We start from the raw sequence: 6,885 nt of genomic DNA on the forward strand, positions 1-6,885 counted from the left end.
GGAGAAAGAGAAACTCCCACACAAATATACAAGTGTTGACACCTTCAAAGGACCCTAATATGTTCCATACATATGTAGGTACATATTCACAATATATACATATATATATATATATATATATATATATATATATATGCATATATATAAACTCACTATACATATATGTATATAGTGTATATATGTACGTAAATGTAATGTATTGATTCAAGGGATTTATACATCTCATGCCAGAGATGTATAAATATATATTCACAATACAGACTTACACAGACATGTACACAACAGCACACACAATCACAAAAGGACAACTCTCTTTTCCTAAGAGGAATGTTTGGAGGAATATTTTGAGAATCTATTTAGAAAGCACAGTGATATACCAACTCAATAAATCAGGCAGTAGCCGGGCGGTGGTGGCGCACGCCTTTAATCCCAGCCCTTGGGAGGCAGAGGCAGGTAGATTTTCCAGTTCGAGGCCAGCCTGGTCTACAGAGTGAGTTCCAGGACAGCCAAGGCTACACAGAAACCCTGTCTCAAAACACCCCTTTCCCCCCCCCAAAAAAGAAAGAAATCAGGCAGTCTAATGGAACCTGCTGGCTGGATCAGGTTGTCTAATGGAGGCTGCTGGCTGGACAGCCCTGTGTTTTGCTCAGTACTCACTTGGTTTTAGGTTTGGAGCAGTGCTGATAAAAATTGAAATAGATGCCTCAGAGGCTAAACACATTTACTCCTCTTGCAGAGGACCCTGGTTTGTGTCCCAGCATCTGCATGGTGGCTCACCACCATCTGTAACTCCAGTTCTTGGGGTTCTGATACCCTTTTTCTATCCTCCATGGATACGGCATGCATGTGATACACATATATATGAAGCAAAACATTCATATACATAAAATAAAAATACATCCTTTAAAAAGGGCTGGGGTAGAGGATTATTTTGCTCTGGTTATTGTTGTTGTCTTTATTGCTTGTTTGGTTTTTGAGACAGGATCTCACATAGGCCAGACAAACCTGGAACTCGCGATGCATTTGAGAGTGAAACTGAGCTCTCCTGAGAAGCTTCTCCCGCTTCTCCCGCTTCTCCCGCTTCTCCCGCTTCTCCCGCTTCTCCCGCTTCTCCGCCTCCCAAGTACTCGGTACTACAAGCTACCATGCTTGACTTGTGTGGTGGTGGGAACCAAAACCAGGACTTCATGCATACTAGGCAAGCACTGGAGTAGGAATATTTAAAATGACAGACATGAGTCAAGGGCCCAGTGTTGGACAGTTCCAAGCACTCAGGAAACAGAGTCAGGAGGATCAAAAGGCTGTCTTCAGAACTGGAGAGCTGGCTCTGTGGTTAAGAGCACGTACTGCTCTTGCAGAGGATCAGAGTTCAATTTTAGCATCCAGGCCAAGTGACTCACAACCGCCTGTAACTACACCTCCAGGGGATCTGATATAGTATCTGGGCCACAAATACACACACACACATACACACACCAATTTTTTTAAAAATAAATCTTAGAAAGGAAGAAGATGGCCTTCAACCCTGATTAAATCCAGGTGAGCCAGGCAAACATAGGAAATAATTTAGTAAGCTGGGACTCGATTTGGGTTATTCATAGCCCTCCCCTTGTAATAATGCACTTGGCAGTTTAACTGCTTTACCTGTATGTACTGGACATGTGTAGCCCTCTCCAAACAATGCACTTAGCAACTGCAGAGCACCCTCAGAGCTCCACCGGTACACCTCCCTCTCTGAACAACAGATGTCTCAGCTCCTGGTAACAATCAAATTTAGACTGTTCCAATTCACTCAACTGTATCCCCAGTGTATCCAGTTTAAAGGCAGAAAGGCTGATCTAGTCTGAATCAGTCTGCGGAGTATGTGGAATAACTCAAACCTTGTCTTCAAGTAAACTCTGAGGGAGAATGCCCTATTTACCATCTTCTTCCTGCGTTCAATGGGATGTGAAATGATTAAAATCGGGGCATTATGGAAAGGCTCATGTATATAAGGAAAGTGATTATATAGCCTAAACTCTCAGTAACAATAGAAAACCACCCCACTGTACCGCTTGTGACCAAACTCTTCCTCTTTAACCCCATAAAAAGAAGCCACAAATAAGAATTAGACCCTTCAAGAACACCAAGCTACTCAACCCTAACAGTCCCTGACTCTTGCCTACTCGTGGGACTCTTTCCGTCCTACTGGGTTGCCCCATCCTGCCTTGATGTGATGTGCCTGGTCTTATTGTAGCTTGTTATGCCTTGTTTGGTGGATGTCCCTGGGAGGGCTGCTCTTTCCTGAGAAGAGACAGAGCAGGGTGGATCTGGGGGAGGGGGGATAAAGGGAGAGACTGGAGGAAGAGAGGGAGGGGAAAGCGTGTCCAGGATGCAATATATGAGAGAAAAATATTGGGGCCCTTGTGGACCTTCACTCGTGGCTGGCTGCCCTCTTACAGTGTATTCGGATCTTGTCTACTGCTTTGTTCTCAACCCTTGCTACTTGTACAAACCTGGGTGAGTGCCCATCTTCAATTCTTTGGATAAGAAGCCAAGGACCTGGAAGGACCCGGCCCAGACCCTGACCACCAGTAATATAAGGATGCAAATGTTTTCACCTCTGCATTCTATCACCATTCCCCACTTAATGCCTTTTGTGGATGGGGTCTTATTCTTATTGTAGATGGCCGTTCTTGTCATTTACTGATCTCCAAGCAACAGCAAGCATGGCCCCTAGACACCTGAGGTCTGAGGGGTTGTTTTAGATCTATTTTTAATATTATTTTAATTGTTGTGTACAGGGTGTTATGGACATGTGTGTTCAGAGGTCAGAGGCGATGGATCACTTAAAGCTGGAGCTGCACCCACAGGCACTTGTGAGCCCCATCAGACATGGATGCTGAGCACCAAACTCAGGTCCTCCGCAAGAGCAGACTGCAATCATCTCTCTAGCTCCCCTATTTTTTATTTCTCTTTATTTTTGAGACTTCCATGCAGGCATAAAATGAAATATTTATCCCATTCCTTCTTCCAACTCCCCCATATCCTTCCAACACATCTCCCTCCCAACTTTTTTTTCTGTTTTCTTTTTTGATAAACCACTAAGCCCAGTTAGTGCTGCCCAGTTAGTGCTGCCCAGTTAGTGCTGCCCATATGTGCATGGGTGTGGGGCCATCCACGGGAGCATAAGAAACTGGCCAGTAGCCACATCCTCCAAAAAGAATGATCCCTGCCCCACCCCTCACAGCTCTCAACTGCCAATAGCTCCTCAGTAAGGGGTGGACCTAGAGTTCATCTACCCCATCTATGACAGAGTTTTGGCTAGCTGATCTTGTGGAGGTCTTATGTAGGTAACCACAGCTTCGGTGCATTCATGAATAGGCTAGACATGTCATTCATGGTGAGAAAACTGCATTTTACAGCATACCTCCCCATCCCCTGCCTCATCTACTGTGATCCCTGAGACATAGCAGGGAGAAAAGGGTTGATACAGGTGTCCTGATTATAACTCAACAGTCAGTCTATTTCCCGTCTAAATTCTCACAGTTACTGGTCTAGCATCCAAACATCAAATCTCATGAGAAGCTCTGGTTAGTTGCTCAGGCCTTTAATCAATCACAGTGTCCAAGGATTGGCATACTGGAATCACAGCAGTGTGGTTGATAGCCCCACCACCACTACTATAGAAAGTGGCAAACGCTATAATGCTTCACTGGAGAGGCTGAAGCATAAAGAGTGCCATAAGTCCAAAGCCATCCTGGAACACATAGCAAAACCTTGTCTCAAAAACAGTGAGTCAGAACCAGGCACAGTGGCACAGGCCTTTAGTCCTAGCACTTGGAAGGCAAGGGCAAGAAAATCTCTGTGAGTTCAAAGCCTGATCTTTGTAGCAAGTTCTAGGACAGCCAGGGCCTCACAGTTAGTCCCTGTCTTTGATGATGATGATGATGATGATGATGATGATGATATAGTAGTAAAAATAATTAAAAGAGAAAGAAAAGTGGCTTGTATGAACAGAAACAGCACTCAAGAAATCTACTTCATAGAGCTATCATGAGACAACTTAAAATATTTAGTATGGCACCTGGTACTTAAGGATCAACAAATATTAATGTCATATCTGATCACTTTTAGAAAGGTAAAAGAAATAATAGAAGAGGAACGAAGGTAGTCAGTGGGATGAGAGAGTCTGAAAAATGCAGACCACAGTTAAGTCCATCAGATTATATATCCCAAGTCTGAGAAACAAAAAACAGCCTAGCATCCCACAGTAGGCCTGGCATCTCACAGTAGGCCCAGTGTCCCACAATAGGCCTGGCATCTCACAGAAGGCCTGGCATCTCACAGTAGGCCTAGCGTCCCACAGTAGGTCTAGCATCCCACAGTAGGCCCAGTGTCTCATAGGAGGCCTGGCATCCCACAGTAGGCCCAGTGTCCCACAGTAGACCCAGTGTCCCACAGAAGGCCTGGCATCTCACAGTAGGCCTAGAATCCCACAGTAGGCCTGGCATCTCACAGTAGGCCCAGTGTCCCACAGTAGGCCTGGCATCCCACAGTAGGCCTAGCATCCCACAGTAGGCCCAGTGTCCCACAGTAGGCCCAGTGTCTCACAGGAGGCCTGGCATCCCACAGTAGGCCCAGTGTCCCACAGTAGACCCAGTGTCCCACAGAAGGCCTGGCATCTCACAGTAGGCCTAGAATCCCACAATAGGCCTGGCATCTCACAGTAGGCCCAGTGTCCCACAGTAGGCCTGGCATCCCACAGTGGGCCTAGTATCCCATAGTAGGCTTCCTAAGCGACTCCCACTCTGAGCTTTCTGGAGTCGTCTTCTCCACGTGCCCTTGGATTATGGATTCTCACTCACCCTCTCACTTGTTCCCAAGCACAGCCACAGGACATGCTAGCAAGGAGTTATCTTGAGACAAGCAGACCAGAACCAGGAAAGCCTCCCATGCTATGGCACGGCAGATCCCATCACCTCAGTATAAAATTCATAGTGGCTTCCCTTCTTGGACCTCTCAACTGCCATATAAGTGCAGTACAGGACAAGACACCTTATGTCCTGGGCAAGGGCAGCCTTGGGGACGTGGCTCACAGCAAACCCAGGCTTCCACTGACCCTTTCTATTTCTAGTAATAAGTCCACTTATGTAATTTTTATATAATTTTCTCAGTAGACTCAGACAAGTTGCATCCTGAACCCACTTCCCAGGTCTCTCCTCCCTCCTTCCCTCACTTCTCTGTGAACTGACCAACATCTCTCCTCAAAACTCCCTCAATCCTCAAGGAAGGGAGAGCATGGGAGAAAGGGATGCTTGGGGCTGTTTTCATCCTTGATATTCCTGAGAGCTCTGGAACACAGAAAATGGATGAAATGCAGAAGGGTGGGAATGGCCAGGCCAGGAGGGCAGAATCTTGGCAATCAGAAATGCAAGGCACAGGGCTGAGATCTGTCTTTTAAAGAGCTTTCTTTTGACTTTGCCAGTCTGCTCCACAGGAGTGGAGTTCAGAGGATGGCTAGGCAGGCCCAGCAGTGAGTCTGCACAGTCCTCAGTCCTCGGTGGAATCTGAGAAGTGACTTCCTCTACCCTTGCCCCGCCCCTGTGATTGTGCCCCCAGAATATGAGGGGCCGTATCTTCCCTCCTCCTCCAACCCTCACAGATCTCAGAACCATAGGGAAGAGGCAGGTATCTAGGTCTCTTTTCTGTTGCTGTCATAAAACACTGACAGAGTGAGTTAAGAGAGAAAGGGGTCTACTTTTAGCTCACAGCAGTCTGTCACAGCAGGAATGTGAAGGCAGAGGGATGTTACTCTTCACCCTGACTCCCAACCTTGAGAATGGCAATTTTTAAAGAAAATATATTTTATTTTTAATTATGAGGGGGTACATGCACATGAGGGCTAGTGCCCTTGGCAGCCAGAGGTGTCAGCTCCTCTTGGAGCTAGAGTTACAGGTGGTTGTGAGCAACCAATGTGGGTGCTGGGAACCAAATTCTGGCCCTCTACAAGAAGCTAAGCCATCTTTCCCACCATACCTCTTACTCAAACTCCTGACTGCTGTGGTTGTCAGAACTGAAACCAAGCAAGAATTAATGCTGCTACTAAGAAGTTTAAAAGGGAGCTGGAGAGATGGCTCAGCGGTTAAGAGCATTGACTGCTCTTCCAGAGGTCCTGAGTTCAATTCCCAGCAACCACATGGTGGTTCACAACCATTTGTAATGGGATCTGATGCCCTCTTCTGGTGTGTCAGCTACAATGTACTCATATACAAAAAAAAAAAAAAAGTTTGAAAGGGACCCTCCCCCTCAAACCAGGAAGGCAATGGGGAATCCACCCGATGAAAAATCTTGCTAACCAGCTTACTGCATTCATTTCCGACAGCTCCACCCCAAAGTTAGCCTCAGGCTTCATAGGTTTAAGAGGTGTCTTCACAATTGTTCCACTCTAGGTGTCTGTACATGAAAAAAAAATTAGGCCACTGAGCTAAGACATTTCCATACCTTAGCCTGCTCTAGGCTGTGTTCTCGCTGCTGGCCTATTCCTTCTGGTCTGAGGTCATTCAATCTGGTCTGAGGTCATTCAAGAACTGGACAAGGAAGAAAAACAATTGGCAAGGTAAAAGTCAGGCAAGTGGGGGCACTGGGTAGAGGCACAGTGAAGATGATTCCCAAAGCACTTTTACTGCTGTCTCCAGTCAAGGTCACAGTCTACCAACCTGCCTAACTCTAAAATCTGGCTCCATCCCAGAAAAGAGGGTCCTGCGTGTCTGGCATCTTAATAAACACAGACTATGCCCCTTAAGCAACAAAAAATACAGTGCCACTTTTTAACGTTACATTTTGATCCCACCTCCTCTGACGAAAACCTGGTTCCTCCCCTTCCGGGTGATATGCAAGCCCCAC

General features: G+C 46.3%; 1 pseudogene across 1 annotated transcript in view; it reads right to left on the reverse strand.

Moving 5' to 3' along the window:
• The window catches only part of Gm7819 (predicted gene 7819), a 34,654-nt pseudogene extending 27,769 nt beyond the window's left edge, over positions 1–6,885 (reverse strand). Inside the window, exons 1-2 of the transcript NR_152162.1 lie at positions 6,833–6,885; positions 6,484–6,569 (exon numbers count right to left, since the gene is read on the reverse strand). The product of NR_152162.1 is annotated as a predicted gene 7819 (transcript). The remainder of the gene's footprint in view (positions 1–6,483; positions 6,570–6,832) is intronic.

This window comes from Mus musculus, assembly GCF_000001635.26.
Source record: "Mus musculus strain C57BL/6J chromosome 4 unlocalized genomic contig, GRCm38.p6 C57BL/6J MMCHR4UN_CTG4".
NCBI classification, from domain to species: Eukaryota; Metazoa; Chordata; class Mammalia; order Rodentia; family Muridae; genus Mus; species Mus musculus.